Source organism: Garra rufa, chromosome 10 (genome assembly GCF_049309525.1).
Source record: "Garra rufa chromosome 10, GarRuf1.0, whole genome shotgun sequence".
NCBI lineage: Eukaryota > Metazoa > Chordata > Actinopteri > Cypriniformes > Cyprinidae > Garra > Garra rufa.
Window position 1 is genome coordinate 6,740,846 of NC_133370.1, and position 19,974 is coordinate 6,760,819.

A 19,974-nucleotide genomic window follows, 5' to 3' on the forward strand; every position below is an offset into this window, starting at 1 on the left:
TATTGTGAAATATTATTTTAATTTTAATTAACAGATTTCTATGTGAATATATTTTAAAAATATAATTTATTATAGTCTAATTAATGTTTATTTAATTTAAAGAAATAAAAAAAATGTTTTTATGCTTTAAGTTTAAGTTGTTGATAATTAAAGCAGCTTGTAGCAGCAGTTCTAATCATAAAACTGGATGCAGATGGCAGGTCTGTGTTTTTATAAAGCGAGATCTGACTGCAAAATCACTTGATTTCTGACCTCTAGACCTGCAGGTTAACACCTCTCAGATGAAAGCTGTCTCACTGTCTCTCACTCTGCAGAAAAGGTCTGGGCCGCAGGGAAACCTGTCAACCATACTAACAGCCGTTCCTGAGGGGACGTCCTCTGGGGAGAACATTGAGCAGAAACAGGAAGTTTATTTGCTTACAGCAAGTGTTCTGTCTGTAATAAAGCTGCTAGTGGTAAGTCATATTCTAGAACATTCAAGTGTAAAAGGCAAACCATTGGTTCTACTGAATAAAATGTGAGTGGGTGTTCGGTGCAAAATGTAGAAACATCAAACACCTTTAATTAGCCTATATACTTATGAACTATTCCTAGTTTTTGCAGTAGTAAGAACCTGTCTACACCAGACGCGGGTGATACAGTGTAACACTTGTCTACAATACAATGTGCAGTAAGTAAACAAGTAAAGGTGCACCAAAAAATGTGAAAGGTTCACAAACAGTTCATGAAGGCCACATATGTGGGTGTTTCTTAAACTATGGGTACTGTTGGCCCTTTAAATTTAAACTTTCTTAAAGCGCACTTTCATATTCTTAGTTTAATTAGTCTACTAACCTGTCAACCTGTGGATATATGTGCATCACAGTATAATTTAGTCATTTTTGCTTTTCTTTTTCATGAAACATCACAAACAAATGTGACCCTAGGCCACAAAACCAGTCTTAAGTAGCATGGGTATATTTGTAGCAATAGTCAACAATACATTGTATAGGTCAAAATAATCAATTTTTCTTTTATGCCAAAAAAAGGATATTAAATAAAATATTTTTAATAATGTTCCATGAAGATATTTCGTACATTTCCTACTGTAAATATATCAGAACTTAAGTACTGATTAGTAATATGCATTGCTAAGAACTTTATTTGCACAACTTTTCTCAATATTTAAATTTTTTGCACCCTCAGATTCCAGATTTTCAGATAGTTGTATCTCGGCCAAATCCAAACAAACCATACATCAATGAAAAATCTTATTTATTCAGCGTTCAGATGATGTATAAATCTCAGTTTCCGAAAAACTAACCCTTTATAGCATTTATTTTTTTGGTGGAAATGATCTTTATTAAATTTTTTGACTCCTTGTCTTGTGTAGGATAATTTCATAGCTAGCACTTTTAATTGTATTTTTTTTTAATGTAATTATTCTTATTTATTTTTATTTATTTGCCATATTTTATAAAATTATACATATGTGTGTGTGTGTGTGTGTGTGTGTGTGTGTGTGTGTGTGTGTGTGTGTGTGTGTGTGTATAATGTTAAATCGGATTGCTATTCAAATTAAATGCTGTTCGTTTCAATTTTCTATACCTCAAAGAATTCTTCTACATTTAGTCATATTATTTGGCAAGAAATAGCTTCACCTTTATTAATAAGCACTTTGTGAACAATTTAGGCTGTTTTCCATTGAGTCTCCCTTAGCAGCTGTTTGAATTTGCAGCTCTCTTTGAGGCTTTTTCCTGTTTCTAGAGCTGCCAGCTGAGCCAGAGTTTCTGACTTGCACCCACATACTAAAAAGCAAAACATGTATATCATACACCACAGTATAAATAACAGCATGAATATTTATGAATAATAATAACCTTGCTAAAAGTAGTTAAATTACTGAAAGCTGCAGCTTGATACAATATTAATAGTTTGCACAAGTTCGGTCAGTATTTCTAGATGTTAGTAGCTGAACCGTGGAGTAAAGGTTTCTTATTCTGTTGGCAGGAAACAATATGTTTATCCTGAGGCTGAAGGTCAGAGGTCATCTGAACCCTTTGGTGTGTGGGTGAGTTCGAACGATTTTTATTCATGCCGCATTGGTATTCATGCTCGATTTGTTTTGTTGTTTTTCTTTTACAAACATCTTTGATTTTAGAGTGTATCTTTCTGTCAGAGAAGCTGCTGTGACTTTAGTGTGTTTGTAAGTTGGAAATAATGCAAACGTGCATCATACTGATTTGTTTCATGATTTGCTGGATGTGTCAGTTTTTCTCGAGTCAGTTGGCACTGTTATTGTCTTGACAAACAATGCAATTATACAAATGCCATCCTTAAAATTTGCTGTTAATTTTCTAATTTTCTAAGGATTTACTATTCCAGCAACTCAATTTTATTGGATTATCACTTCTTTGGATTGTATATACACCGGTGGATCTTCAACTACTAGGATTGCCTAGGATACCCTAAAGGACTGTTTTAGGGTATGTTTCAAATGGACAATCTGCTTTTAACAGCCTAAGTTATTCTAGTTTTATTGTGTTTTAAGTTCCTGATGAATATTGTAAATACACTTTATTTATTTATTCTACTTTTGTCATTGTCTCATTTTATCTCACACAGTATAATTTTAATTATTGTAACATCTTCCAATAAGGCCAAAAGTTACAAATGTACTCACCCCTTGTCCTCCAAGATGTTCATGTCTTTCTTTCTTCAGTCATAAAGAAATTATGTTTTTTGAGGAAAACATTTCAGGATTTTTCTCCATATAGTGGACTTCTATGGTGCCCTGAGTTTAAACTTGCAAAAAGCAGTTTAAATGTGGCTTCAAACAATCCAAAATGTGGTTGTAAACAATCCCAGCCGAGGAAGTAGGGTCTTTTCTAGCAAATCTTTTTTTTTTTTTCTTAAAAAATAATTTAATAGTCATCCCACATTGTTGCAGAAGTACTGACCCGGCGTTTACAAAGTGAACATGCAAAGATGATCAAACACCCTGAACTCAAAAGGTAAATGTAGGACAATTTTGAAATTCAGATGAGAGTTTTTCGACACACCCTGACTGTCTTGAACTGGGGAAAAAACTGAGTTCAGGCAGAGCAATGCAAGACCAGTGTTTGAGGTTAAAAAGTACATACATTTGTAATAAAAATAAAAAAATAAATCAATTCGCTATATAAGACGTTTCTTCCTTGGCTGGGATAATTTACAATTGCATTTGGGATCATTTGAAGCTGCATTTAAACTGCATTTTGGAAGTTCAAAATCGGGGCACCATAGAGGTCCACTATATGGAGAAAAATTCTGAAATGTTTTCCTTTAAAAAACAATTTCTTTACGACTGAAGGAAGAAAGACATGAACATCTTGGATGGCAAGAGGGTGAGTACATTATGTGTAAAATTTTGTTCTGGAAGTGAACTACTCCTTTAAATGGTTTAATTGAATTGTTGAAAACTGCATATTGGCTACCAATGCTGTTTTCATCACAAAACAGCATTTAGAGCTCAGAGGGGTCTGACTTGTGCTGGTAGAATCAGTTAGTTCAATCATTTTAAGCTGACCATAAGAGAACAGGCTACCCTCCAAACAGTCCTGTTAATGAAGTGTTTACGTTTGTACTGTATTTAAGAGCATCAGAATCTTCTGTTCTAGGCAATGACAGCAGACACAGCATGTAAAAATAACCAGCATGTGACACTAACAAATGTCTCGTACAGACAAATATGGCTTTTATGTTGTTTGTTGGGTTCGTTGGGTATGTTAGTGAGCTAGAAAAGAGGCTAATGAGAACACGTTTACCTGTGGCTTCCAGCCTAATGAGTCGAGATGTGCCGCCAAGAGCGAAACGTGAACATTAGGATGCAGGCCGGTCAGGACGATCTTTCCAGCTCTACATAAATAGCTGAAGCATTAACATTTCATTAGAATACTAGTGGTGCGGTCAATGGTAATGAATCGTTTATGTTAGCTAAACTGTTAATGTTGTTTTTGTTTTTTCAACACACTCAAGGAAACATCATTCTGGTGTCATTTAGAACTCAATTCAGACCAATTCATGGGTAAATTTGAAGGTTAGTTCACCCAAAATGACAATTCAGTCTTAATTTGAAAAATGTGAACATTAAAGAGCTCTTTTCTTAGGAGAAATCCAAATGGAAGAAACTGAGTAGTAAATTGTTGACGTACATACTTACAAACCTTTGAAAGTAAATAAAAACATGCACAGAAAAAATCCAAATTACACCCTGCGGTTTGTGACAATACATTGATGTCCTAAGACATCAATGTATGTTGTGAGAAATTAGACACTATTTATATCATTTTTTGCCTCTGATATACAGCAATATCCAACTGTCCTGACTGCAAGCTCAGCTTCCGGTGTGTTACATGTGTACACGCTCTGGCGTAGTATATGCAAACGCTGGAAGCGATCTGTCACATGTATACAACACTCATTGTTTACATTGCTGTGTATCAGCAATAAATCATGGTATAAATACTGTCCAGTTTCTCTCAAAAAAACGATCGTTTCCTGTCTTAGGACATCAATGTATCGTCACGAGCCTCAGGGTGAAATTTGGATTTGTCTGTGCATGTTTTTTTTTTTTTTTTTTTACTTTCATAGGTTTGGTGCCCATTCACTGCAATTATATGATTAACAGACTGCAACGGTTTGAGTTAAACATCTTCATTTGTGTTCTACTGAAGAAACAAAGTTGCCTACATCTTGGATGCCCTGGGGGTAAGCAGATAAACATCACATTTTCATTTTTGGGTGAACTATCCCTTTAACTAATACTTTTTTTTTTTTTTTAAATGTTGCATGTTAATGTTGTCATTCTGGTGCCATTTAGGACTCAATTCAGACCAATTCATGGGTAAGTTTGAAGGTTAGTTCACCCAAAATGACAATTCAGTCATAATTTGAAAAATATAAACATTAAAGAGCTCTTTTCTTAGGAGAAACTGAGTAAATTGTTGATGTACATTAAAAGCTATAAAATCTATGCTGTAAAATTAAGACACTGGTATCTATGAATACCTACTCATATTTTGTCTTTTTCTTATGAGAAAAAACACTCAAGAACTAGCTTTCATCTGTGTTTAATCTTAAAAGAGATTTCTTTGAATATTTCTCTTTTCTAATAGAGTCCACCTCAGTCTTGAGCTTCTCTTCCTCTAAGAAATAGATGCTGTCATTAGTGAATTATGGTGTGGACCATGAGGTGCTTTTTTCTCCATGACTTTCTGTTCTAGTGTCAATAAGGGCACCAAACAGATGGAGGACGATCCATTTTCCCATTTCCATTCACATATTGGCACCCACCCCCTCCAGGAGTTAATTTTATGGAGTCATTGCCATGGATTTAACCGTCTTGGTAAATATTTTCATTTATAGATTGAGATGAGATGTTGAGTGAATTAATAAGAAAGTGAGTGATGACACAACAAGCAGCTAATTGAAGTGAATTGTTCTGGGTGCTCATGCTGATTTCGTTGCAGTTTACGGCCCCGCAAGAAATGAAGACGCGTGGAAATGGATTCTGTTCTGCTGAGGAAGGTAAATTAAGGTCACGTACACATATGGGACTGAAAATGCAGTAATGAATTCCCCCTAAATTATTGATCCGTATGTGTGCAGAATAAAGGAGTTCATACTGAAATTGAATGGTTGATAAATAATCATTATTTAGATTCTGACTTCAGAGCGTGGATTGCAAATTATTTGATTTAGATCGGAACTTTGCAGCGGGTTCGCAAATCTTTTGCTTTAAGGTCCTTGCACGTTGAGTCAGAAATTTTTGTATGCTTTTTTCATATTCGTCATCCTTTCCTACGAAAATGCTTGCTACGGATGCGAAAACGCAGAAAATCGAACCTGATCCCAAACGTGAGGTCGTATTTATTTTTTAACGTGCAAAATTTTGGTTGAGAATTTCAGACTGTGCAAAGACCTTTAGATTGGAACTTCGGAAGCCAGATCACAAATCATTTGATTCTGTTCAGGACTTTGGAGCACTTATTGCAAATCATTTGTTTCAGATCAGGATTTCGGAGCGATTTTGCAAATCTTTTTTTTTTTCAAATGTTTTCCTTATACAGTAGAAAACATCAAACCATTAGGACAGTACAGTTATGAAAGCAAAAAAAAAAAAAAAAGAATGAAAAAGTTTACACATACAAATCCCTTAAGAAAATTATCTGTGGTTTTGCTGTCGTAAAAGAGCAGGCCATTAATACTTTGCATGTGCTTCACTTATTAGTATGTTTTTATTTATCTTTTTTTTTTTGAAAGAGAAGACATTGTTTGATAAGTAAGATCTTTGATTGAAGTCCTTGAAGTTTTTGAAAAATTAAATTTTACAGTATCTGTACGAACCCTGTTAAATATTAATGATGAAATGGTTTTATTTTTGTAATGATGATGCTTATTACTATCATATTCTCACTCTATTATACGTTTTTTCCACAGTTTATACATTTATCATTCTTTTAATCTGTCTTATTGTTAATAAGTGATTTCTTCTTTAAAGACCCAGCAAAGGGGGCCATTTATTTATAAAAGCAACAGGTTATTGTTTAATGAAGTATGAATATCTGTAAAAATGAGTCAAACCAATTGTCATGTTATCTTGTCACAACAAAAACATGTTGTTGTTTTTTGTCTCCAGTTTTCACAAAAAACTTCATTCATGAAAATTGCCAGGTGTAGCGTGTATGTGGTGTCAGGTTTGGTTCTCTCCTGCTAATTGAATTCAGAACAAGAGGAAGACTGTCAATTACGCTCAGTTTCAGGAAGCTTGACCAGTCGCGGCACGTCTCGAAACAGAGGAGCAGAGCCATGAAACATCTGCACATCAGACAAGCTGTGCAGAAAGAAAGAGGGCAGGCGGACAGGGAGATCAGAAGAGGACTGAGAGAATGAAATGCAGATTGGAGGTAAAAGAGAAAGACTATCGGGAGGGCAGCTCTGTCAGCGCACAGACAAACCCAGACCTGTCCAAAGCTTTAATGTTTGTTGGTTTGGGTGCAATTAGGAAGGTGCAGTGATCCCTTACCAACCACACAGCACCAGAAACATTGACTTCTTTCTAACTCAGAGAGCTTCCCCAACCAGCGGACTCAACGGCAGGTCAAATCAGCCATAACTGGAGTGTCACCATCGGCTCATATCAAACGCAGAACTGGTGATTAACGTCAGAGCTCTCTATAAAACTAACCTCACACCCTTCCACATATTCACTGCTCATTCACCTCTGTACAATAATTGGGGAAAATGTCTATCATTGGTAGCTCTTTTCTTATTGTACACGCTTTCATTCCACAGCTAACCGAAATGAGTGAAATGACTGGAGAAAGTGGAGAGCTGTGGCCACCTGATGTGATCAGTTGAGCATGGTTATCATGAGATTATACTGTATGATACTGACACTCATGAATTGTTGATTTGGGCAAAATTACCATAAAATGAATGAAAACAGCTGATGCAAATTGATGTACTTTAGCACAGATGCGCATGAAAAATTATAAAGCTAAAAAAGTAAATTTTTAGTTTCGTTTATATATATATATATATATATATATATATATATATATATATATTTCACATTTTGTTTTGTTGCAGCATTATGTTAAACTGCTTTAAATTAGTTTTTCCCCACATCAGTTTACACCATACACCATGATAATGACAAAGCAAAAACCAGATTTGTAAATTTGACAGATTTATTAAAAATAAAACACTGAAATAAGTAGGCTACAGTAGGCTTTGGGTATGATATGACAAGCTTTGCACATCTGCATTTGGCAATTATCTGCCATTCTTTGCCTCACCTTTTCACCTCTCAAGCTCTGTCAGCTTGGATGGAGGCTGGCAGACATTTTCTAGAGTCCTTGTTGTTCCAATCGTCTTCCATTATGGATAATGCTTCTGTCAACCTTCAATGCATTTTTTTCAAATCCATTTTTTTCTGAACTCTTCCCTAGATCATTGCCTTAACACAAGTCTGTCACTGAGCTCTACAGGCAGTTATCTTGACCTCAGGACTTGGTTTTACTCCGATATGCATTTTCAGCTGATTGACCTTTTCTGAGAGGTGTGTGCCTTTCTAAATCATACTCATTCAAATTAATTTGCCACAGTTAAACTCCACTCGAAGTGTAGTAACATCTAGAAGCAATATGAATGCTCAATTTTGAGTGTCCCAGAAAAGGGCATGAACACTTATGCAACGGGAACTTTTCAGTTTTTATTTTTAATAAATTTGCACAAATGTTAAAAACCTATTTTTTGCTTTGCCATTATGGAGTGTAGATTGATGTGGGAAAAAAATAATTTAAAGTAGTTTAACATAAGGCAGCAACATAACAAAATGTGAAATAAATGAAGGGGTATGAAGAATTTCGCAAGGCACTGTAGGTTTTGATGCTGGTTTATGCTGTTCATTAGCTGGTTTATGCAAGTCCTTACCAGCATAAACCAGCAAAGGACCAGCTTAAACCTGCATCCCAGCATCAAGACCTACCTAACCAGCATATTCTGTTTTTTTTTTTCAACAGGGGTGACTAGCTGACAACTTAACTTTTTCCAAACTACTATCTATTTTTCAGTAAAAGCATCTTATTTCAGGTGAGTGGAGAAAACTGGAGCAGCTTGTCAAATATATTTGAACCGAAGCTGCAATGGATGTTTCCAGGACAATGCTAAGGCAAGTATAACTTAATGTTGCTCATATTTATTTGAGATGTAGCAATAGAGAGTATGTACTTACGTCACGATTTGGTCAGTTACCCTAATGTGCGGCCATATTGACCATACTCGCAGGTAAACAACAGCATGGATTGTACAGTTAATGTGAATACGTTGTTCTGCTAATTTATGCTGTCTAAACCACAGAAAAAAACAGGTAAGCTGCTGAATCATATAAAGAAAGACTTAGTAAGCAGGAAAGGGTGCAATATTTTGATGAACTAAAGTTAATAGGTGATAAAGATATGTACGAGCAGATTTAAAGAAAAGATTAGCCTAATATTTTAACTGCCTGACCGGAAATTATAATAACAAACATGAATGTTGTCAAGATTCTTGCCCTGGAAATCCTGGTTCAGTTAGGCCAACCACAACTTTTGTCCCTCAGACAGTCTTTTGAACTCTTCTCCTTGATTTGTTTTAACTTTTGGCAGTCTTTAGTACTCCAAAAAAAAATTCAGTCTGACCAAATAGTACAGTCCAAAACATGACATAATTGACCATTTTCATCAGCAAAATATACAAGTTTTGTTCGGTTCAGTGGCATTGTTTACGTTCAGTGCCGCCAATATAGCCCACCGATGATTCAACGTGAAAACCTATATATAGTAAGGAATAAAAACACTTTTTGCAGTAGTCAATATGTTAAGACTGTGTCTTAATAGCTAGTTTAACCAGAGTCTTTAGATTAGTCCAGTATACCTTTTTATGTCACGGACTTAAAAATGTTACGACCAGAGTCTGCTTACACAAACTGCTTAAAAAGTTACTCATCAAATTGTTTTCTTGAAGACTGGTTGTAACTTTCATTACAAAGAGGTAGACTGGTCTCATTTCTGATTGCCGCTTGGCTAACTACTAGTTGGTTAAACTAGTTCTTAAAGAAATAGCGGTAACACTTTACAATAAGGTTCATTAGTTAACATTAGTTAACCACATTAGTTAACATGAACTAATAATGAACTGCACTTATACAGCATTTATTAATCTTTGTTAATGTTAATTTCAACATTTACTAATGCATTATTAAAATTTTGTTAACATTAGTTAATGCAGCGTGAACTAACATGAACAAACAATGAACAACTGTATTTCCGTTAACTAACGTTAATAAAGATTAGTAAATACAGTAACAAATGTATTGCTCATGGTTAGTTCATGTTAGTTAATACATTAACTAATGTTTAACTAATGAACCTTATTGTAAAGTGTTACCGAAATAGCTCATTTCTTTAATTAATTAATAAACTGTTTCCTAGTTACTCCCCCTCATGTCATTCCAAACCCACAAATTAGGATATTTTTGATGAAATCTGAGGTACTCTCGATAATGGCAGAAGATTGTAACTCTGGGGAGAAGAATTGTTGAATAAAGTTTATATTTTTATGTAGTTTTTTGTGCACAAAAAGTATTCTTGTTGCTTCATAAAATTACAGTTGAACCACTGATTTCACATGGACTATTTTGTCGATTTCCTTAGTACTTTTCCAGGCCTTAAACATGGTTGGACATTTGATGTCTATGGAAGGTCAGAAAGCTCTTGGACTTCATCAGAAATATCTTAATTTGTTTTCCGCAGATTAACAAAGGTCTTACGGGTTTGGAACAAAATGAGGGTGAGTAATTAATGACATAATTTCATTTTTTGGTGATCTATTTCTTTAAGACATAGTCTTAACAGAGTTTATGCAGCTGGCCCATATAGACGGTTTCAACGGCAACAACATAAACAAACGTTACTACGCATGAGCGCTTTTGTGGCCCAAACTTAACTTCCGGTAGACATCCAAATAGAATCAATAACAACAGCTAAGCCCTTCTAGAGTAGATTATTTTTTTAATAACAAGCGAAATATGTTGGCTGCGTAAATTAGACTGATTTATTAAAAATGCAAACTCATTACTTCCCAGTAGGAGGTGCTTTAAGAACGAGAAACGAGGTTTCCCCGGTAATGGCTATAGACAAAGCAGCTCTTTAAAATTTAAAAACGCTGCCTTATGCAGGATGAAATGAAAATGACATTTTCTAAAGACAGTCTTTCTTCAGAAATACAGTGATATAAAAACACCCACGCCTGGGTTTGATTTTTAAACGTGTATTACGTTTATTCAACAAAGTCTATTAACAGATTAATTAATTAGTCTATTAATTCCAATTGGAAAATCAGTCGGTTTTTATATCGTGGCAGGTCGCCACAAATAAATAAATGTTTGGGAAACACATACCACAGCACAATAACCTGAGACCAACTTCATTACTCATTATTAGCTGCGTTTGTAGCCCGCGACACGAACCAGACAGATAAACAAACACAGACCGGAAGTTAACTTAGGTCCAGGCGCGTGCGCCCGATGAAACCGTCTATAATGACCAGCTGACTAGTCTAAGCAGTTAAATAATGCAACTGCACACTGGACAGCATAGCAACTGCATAGATATGCCCTAGCAACCACAGAATGCATCCTGGTGGCGAGTTTTGCATTGGCAAGCACCACTATTTTTTCCATGAAATGTAAAAATGTAGATAAAAAATGAACCACTGAACCCTGAAGGTGTGAGTGTGCACCACTGCCACGCTCTGGCGCCACACGATTCTGATTTAGAAGTCCAGGGATTTCGCCGTCCAGCATGATCAGCGTGAAAAACAGTCCTATTATCAGCGTAATTAAGGAGCGACACCCCCTCACACACCACAAGTGACTGCCCACTGAGCCAGAGAAATTCAGAGATGATGATCTCCTAATTCGCCATTCTGGGAATTGCTCCTCTTGTCATCGAGGTGACAGCGTGAGCACTCAAAAGACCACTTCAGCTTACCAGAGCATTTATGCTGTTTTTCTGCTTTTCTGTTTTCTCGTAAATGGAGAGGAGCCCAATACAAAGCCCTTATGCAACCGTGTCATTTTAAGTTCAACGCTATGAGATCAAATTAGACTGGCGTACTTTACCTGCAGAGGTTTATTTAGCACTTTTGCGTTGCTTTGAAGAGATGCACTGATGTTGCATTTCTACAAAGTGATGGATTGATGAAGACGCAACTGACTGATGATACATTTCTGCAGGCTTTATTTGGTTAAACTTTGGTGCATGACTCATCAAATCACACACTTGTTGATTGATGCGATTTTTTTAAGATTCTAATTGGATCTTTATTTGTAACAACAAAGTTTCTGGTCTTTTCTCTCTCCCCCGTGTTGGTCAGTGGTTGTATTTATTGTCATTTTGTTATGATAAAGACAGATGGGGTTTCTTAGACACTCCTCCCAAACACATTTGCTGTCATCAATGCGGAAAAAAATAGATCTTGTAGGCATTAAAGATGATGAATCGCATTCGCCCACACATATCGCATGTTTCACATGTTGTTGTTCTCAATCCTTTTTCTGTTTCTCTCACTTTCATTCTCTCTTTTTCCATTCTGTTTATTGTCTTACTGTACAGTTCTTCTTGTATGGTACAAAGTATTACCATGGTAACCACTCTTCGCCAAAATGCCATAGTTACAACATTGTATGTAGAAATGATGTACAAAACAACAAGCAATGGTTGCCTCAGCAAGCAATCAAGCTTAGACTAGACACCCAAACAAACTTAAGTTTCAAATTTCCAATTAAACCATCTGTTTGGATTCATTTTGAAACGCAACCTCTCAGAAACAGGTGAAATAGTCTGGTATCCCAACCAGACTGCAAATCCCCATGTGCTCAAGAGATATAGCGGAGAGGTGATATTTTTCTAATGACGGATTAATGGAAACACGAGGGCCTGTGAAAACGTGCGCAATGGCTTGAAACGACCTGCTCGATATTGGCAGACCTTCTCATACAGCCATTATAAAACTCTTTTTCTCTCTTGAACTCACTGATATTATAAAGAGCAAAAAGGCCTATAAGCTTTAATGAGATATCACAGCCACTTAAATATGTTTTATTTAGTACTGACCTGAATAAGATATTTACATAAAAGATGTTCATATATAGTCCACAAGAAAAATAATAGCTGAAATTATAAAAATCGACCCTGTTCAAAAGTTTACATACGCTTGATTCTTAATACTATGTTGTTTTTCTTGTTTAGTGATAGTTGTTCTTCAGAAAAATCCCACAAATTCTTTGTTTTTTTTCAGCATTTTTGTGTATTTGAACCCTTTCCAACAATGACTGTATGATTTTGAGATCCATCTTGTCACACTGAGGACAACTGAGGGATTAATATGCAACTATTTTAGAAGTTTGAAACACTCACTGATGCTTCAGAAGGAAACACGATGCATAAAGAGCTGGGGGTGTAAACTTTTGAACAGAATTATTTTACATAAATATCTTTTTTTTTTTCAGTTTGTACTGCCCTAAGAAGCTACAGAAGATACTTACATGTTTTCCAGAAGACAAAGTTAATAGTTAGTAGTTTACCCTGATCTTTGATTTCAATTTCAAATTAAAATTTTAATGCATTGTGTTTCTTTCTGGAGCATCAGTGAACATTTGAACCTTCTGTAATAGTTGGATATGAATCCCTCAGTTGTCCTCAGTGTGAAAAGATGGATCTCAAAATCATACAGTCATTGTTGGAAAGGGTTCAAGTACACAAAAATAACTGAAAAACCGAAGAAATTGAGGGACCTGAGGGATTTTTCTGAAGATCAGTGGGCAGTTTAACTGTTCAGGACAAACAATGAGTAACTAAAAACAAAACTATTATTTTCTCTTGTGGACTATGTATAAATGTCTTATGTTAAACATCTTACTCAGGTCAGTACTAAATAAAAACTAACATGCATTTTGTATGATCCCTCTTGCTTTGGTAAAATAATTAACATTTTGCAGATTCTGAAAGGGGGGTGTAAACTTTTGACTTCAACTGTATGTGATTCTCTGCAGTGCATGGGTGCCGTCAGAATGAGAGTCCAAACAGCCGATAAAATGATTGTCAAGTGAGAAACTGCATGTTTGTAAGAAACAAATCCATCGCTTCTGGCTAAAATGCAAGTCCGTAATCCATAATAATGCTTCATCTAGCAATAAAGTCCATCTCTGTTCCATGCTGTTTTTTGATTTACAACAAGTTAATAGACTTGAGACTGTTGGGTGGATTACTTGTGAATATTTGTGATGTTTTTATCAGATGTTTGAACTCTCATTCTGGCGGCACCCATTCACTACAGAGGATCCATTGGTCAACAAGTGATGGAGTCCTAAAAAAACAAACTCATCTACCTCTTGGATGGGCTGAAAGTGAGTTCTTAGATTGATTTTAAGATTATGTATGAAGTTGCAATCATGAAGAAAAGATTTTATTATGTTTTTATTTCAGTGTGTACAGTAGAGTGTGCATGACAGTCCTTGTCCTTGTTCAGGGGTCAGAGTTAGTGTCTAGCCATTATAATTTGCCTCATACAAAAACAACAGAAGTCAATGCAACATCTTCTTTCAGAGAGCGACGTAGATGTGTGCCTGCCTTAATTGCTCAGACAGGTGTGAAACAGACACCAGCTGTTATGTGGAAGTGAAACAGAGAGAGGTGCTGGGGTGCAGGAACACGGAGCGCAATAACAGCAGCCAGACCCACTGAGACAATTACTCAGCATCCACACGCTTCCCCTCAATGAAATTAATGTTTTCTTAAGGCTAATTGTAGCTTCTGGCCGTTGATTTTAGTGTTACTTTTGAAATCGCATCCCCCGCTGCCAAATGCGTGGTTCACAATGTTATTTGGTAAAGGAATCACACAGTATAACAAGACACATACTGAGAGTAAGATACGATTTTATAATTTTGGCGATGCAAGTAATTAAGAAAGATAAAATTACAGCTTTCTGTATCACCGGTCCATTTATTTTCATACTGTAAATTTCTTTGACATTCTCTTTGCTACAAAAACAATAACCACGGTTACACAGAAATTGTTACACATGAATCATTTGATTCAGATCGGGACTTCAAATCGAGTATCACAAATCATTTGATTCAGATCAGAACTTCAAATCGCGTATCACAAAAAAATTGATTCAGATCGGAACTTCAAATCGCATATCACAAATCATTTGATTTAGATTGGAATTTCAGAGCGGGTTTGTGAATAATTTGACTTGGATTGGGACTTCAAATTGCAATTTCACAAAACATTTGATTTAGATCGGAGCCCTACCGTGAATCATTTCATTTGGATCAGCACTTCAGAGTGCGTATCGCAAATCTTTTGATTTAGAACAGAACTTCACTTATCCCAAATCATTTGATTCTGATCGGGACTTCAAATTAAAATTATTTAATTTAGATCGAACTTCTCATCTCATGAAACATTTGATTCAGATCGGAACTTCAAATCGCGTATCACAAATCATTTGGTTTAGACTGGAACTTTAAACCGTGTATCACAAAACATTTCATTTCAGATCGAAACTTCAAATCGTGTTTCACAAATCATTTGACTTAGATCAAACTTTGCGTATCATAAAACATTTGATTTAGATGGGGACTTCAAATTGCGTATCATGAAACAATTGATTCAGATCGGAACTTCAAATCGCGTATCACAAAACATTTGATTCAGATCGGGACTTCGGAGTATGTATCACGAATCATTTGATTCAGATCGGGACTTCAGAGCATGTATCACGAACAATTTGATTCAGATCGGGACTTCAAATCGAGTATCACAAATCATTTGATTCAGATCGGGACTTCGGAGTATGTATCACGAATCATTTGATTCAGATCGGGACTTCAGAGCATGTATCACGAATCATTTGATTCAGATCGGGACTTCGGAGTATGTATCACGAATCATTTGATTCAGATCGGGACTTCAGAGCATGTATCACGAACAATTTGATTCAGATCGGGACTTCAAATCGTGTATCACAAATCATTTGATTCAGATCGGGACTTCGGAGCATGTATCACGAACAATTTGATTCAGATCGGGACTTCAAATCGAGTATCACAAATCATTTGATTCAGATCGGGACTTCAGAGCATGTATCACGAACAATTTGATTCAGATCGGGACTTCAAATCGTGTATCACGAATCATTTGATTCAGATCGGGACTTCAGAGCATGTATCACGAACAATTTGATTCAGATCAGGACTTCAAATCGAGTATCACAAATCATTTGATTCAGATCGCAACTTCAAATCGTGTATCACGAATCATTTGATTCAGATCAGAATTTCAAATCGCATATCACAAAACATTTGATTCAGAACGCAACTTCAAATCGTGTATCACGAATCATTTGATTCAGATCGGGACTTCAGAGCATGTATCACAAATCATTTGATTCAGATCAGGACTTCAAATGAAGTATCACAAATCATTTGATTCAGATCGGGACTTCAAATGAAGTATCACAAATCATTTGATTCAGATCAGAACTTCGCGTATCACAAAAAAAAATTGATTCAGATCGGAACTTCAAATCGCATATCACAAATCATTTGATTTAGATCAAACTTTGCGTATAACAAAACATTTGATTCAGATCAGAACTTCAAATCGCGTATCACAAATAATTTGATTTAGATCAAACTCTGCGTATCACAAAACATTTGATTCAGATCAGAACTTTAAATCGAGTATCACACATCATTTAATTTAGATCAGGACTTCAGAGCATGTATCACGAATCATTTGATTCAGATCAGGACTTCGGAGCATGTATCACGAATCATTTGATTCAGATCAGGACTTTGGAGCATGTATCACAAATCATTTGATTCAGATCGGAACTTTGCGTAACACAAAACATTTAATTTCAGATCGGAACTTCAAATCGCATCACAAATCGTTTGATTTAGATCAAACTTTGCGTATCATAAAATATTTGATTTAGATCGGGACTTCAAATCGCATAACACAAAACAATTGATTCAGATCGGAACTTCAAATCGCGTATCACAAAACATTTGATTCAGATCGGAACTTCAAATCGCGTATCACAAAACATTTGATTCAGATCGCAACTTCAAATCGTGTATCACGAATCATTTGATTCAGATTGGAACTTCAAATCGCGTATCACAAAACATTTAATTCAGATCGGAACTTCAAATCGCGTATCACAAAACATTTAATTCAGATCGGAACTTCAAATTGCGTATCACAAAACATTTGATTCAGATCGCAACTTCAAATCGTGTATCACAAATCATTTGATTCAGATTGGAACTTCAAATCGCGGATCACAAAACATTTGATTCAGATCGGAACTTCAAATCGAGTATCACAAAACATTTAATTCAGATCGGAACTTCAAATCGCGTATCACAAAACATTTGATTCAGATCGCAACTTCAAATCGTGTATCACAAATCATATGATTCAGATCGGGACTTCGGAGTATGTATCACAAATCATTTGATTCAGATCGGGACTTCGGAGCATGTATCACGAATCATTTGATTCAGATCGGGACTTCAAATCAAGTATCAAAAATCATTTGATTCAGATCAGAACTTCAAATCGCGTATCACAAAACATTTGATTCAGATCGCAACTTCAAATCGTGCATCACGAATCATTTGATTCAGATCGGGACTTCGGAGTATGTATCACGAATCATTTGATTCAGATCAGAACTTCAAATCGCGTATCACAAAACATTTGATTCAGATCGCAACTTCAAATCGTGTATCACGAATCATTTGATTCAGATTGGAACTTCAAATCGTGTATCACGAATCATTTGATTCAGATTGGAACTTCAAATCGCGTATCACAAAACATTTAATTCAGATCGGAACTTCAAATTGCGTATCACAAAACATTTGATTCAGATCGCAACTTCAAATCGTGTATCACAAATCATTTGATTCAGATTGGAACTTCAAATCGCGGATCACAAAACATTTGATTCAGATCGGAACTTCAAATCGAGTATCACAAAACATTTAATTCAGATCGGAACTTCAAATCGCGTATCACAAAACATTTGATTCAGATCGCAACTTCAAATCGTGTATCACAAATCATATGATTCAGATCGGGACTTCGGAGTATGTATCACAAATCATTTGATTCAGATCGGGACTTCGGAGCATGTATCACGAATCATTTGATTCAGATCGGGACTTCAAATCAAGTATCACAAATCATTTGATTCAGATCAGAACTTCAAATCGCGTATCACAAAACATTTGATTCAGATCGCAACTTCAAATCGTGCATCACGAATCATTTGATTCAGATCGGGACTTCGGAGTATGTATCACGAATCATTTGATTCAGATCAGAACTTCAAATCGCGTATCACAAAACATTTGATTCAGATCGCAACTTCAAATCGTGTATCACGAATCATTTGATTCAGATCGGGACTTCGGAGCATGTTTCACGAATCATTTGATTCAGATTGGGACTTCGGAGCATGTTTCACGAATCATTTGATTCAGATCGGGACTTCAAATCGAGTATCAAAAATCATTTGATTCAGATCAGAACTTCAAATCGCGTATCACAAAACATTCAGAACTTCAAATCGTGTATCACGAATCATTTGATTCAGATCGGGACTTCAAATCGTGTATCACGAATCATTTGATTCAGATCGGGACTTCAAATCGTGTATCACAAATCATTTGATTCAGATCGGGACTTCAAATCGAGTATCACAAATTATTTGATTCAAATCGGGACTTCAAATCGCGTATCACAAAACATTTGATTCAGATCGCAACTTCAAATCGTGTATCACGAATCATTTGATTCAGATCGGGACTTCGGAGCATGTATCACAAATCATTTGATTCAGATCGGGACTTCAAATCGAGTATCACAAATCATTTGATTCAGATCGCAACTTCAAATCGTGTATCACGAATCATTTGATCCAGATCGGGACTTCGGAGCATGTATCATGAATCATTTGATTCAGATCGGGACTTCAAATCGAGTATCACAAATCATTTGATTCAGATCAGAACTTCAAATCGTGTATCACAAAAAAATTGATTCAGATCGGAACTTCAAATCGCATATCACAAATCATTTGATTTAGATCGGAACTTCGTGTAACACAAAACATTTCATGTCAGATCAGAACTTTAAATTGCCTATCACGAATCAGTTGATTCAGATCAGAACTTTGCGTATCATGAAAAATTTGATTCAGAACGGAACTTCATAATGCGTATCACAAATAATTTGGTTTAGATCAGAACTTTGCGTATCACAAAACATTTCATTTCAGATCGGAACTTTAAATCACATATCACAAATCATTTGATTTTATCAAACTTTGCGTATCTCAAAACATTTGATTCAGAGCGGAACTTTAACTCAAGTATCACAAATCATTTAATTTAGATCGGGACTTTGGAGTGCATAGCACAAATCGTTTAATTTAGATCAGGACTTAGATCAAATCAAGTATCATAAATCATTTGATTCAGATCAGAACTTCAAATTGCGTATCACGAAACAATTGATTCAGATCGGAACTTCAAATTGTGTATCACAAATCATTTGATTCAGATCAATCATTTTGCACATTGAATGATTCAAATCAAATGATTCAAGATACTTTTAAGTCCTGATCTAAATCAAATGATTCACAATATGCAAAGTTCCAAACTAAATCAAATGATGTGCAATCCACGCTCCGAGCCTTGATCTGAAATGATGATCTGCGAATGATTATTTAGATCAGAACTTCGGAGCGGGTTCATGAATCTTTAGCTTTAGGTCAGGATTTTAAAGTGATTTCATGAATCTTTTTTTCTTATTTATTTTTTCTTAAACAGTAGAAAACCTCAAACCATTAAAGGTAGTACAGTTATAAAAACAAAAGAAAAGAAAAAAGAGAAGAAAGTATACACAAATACAAATCTCTTACGAAAACTAATAGTGGTTTAAAAGTGTAGTAGTTATACTTTGCATGTGCTTTACTTTATTTCTGTCATTTTTTATTAGTAAATTTAAATTTATCTATTTGTTTTTTTTTTTAGAATTTAAAAATATATCTCTTTATTTCACTTTGTTCAACTTCTATTGATTTCTAGCCAACACCAAGTTTTGAAAAGTAACTGTTTTCAAGTAATTCCATTTGCTACGTAAAATAAAAAAGGCATGTAATTGTCTAGAAATGTAATGATGTACGTCATCCAGGCTACTAAAAATGCATTGAACATGGAAGCCTTTTCATTGCTGGTCTCCATCTACATGGCTTAAATTCTCCATGCATTGCATTATTGTATAGAGCGTGAGTCACAGTGCCGCTTTAAATGGTCTTCGT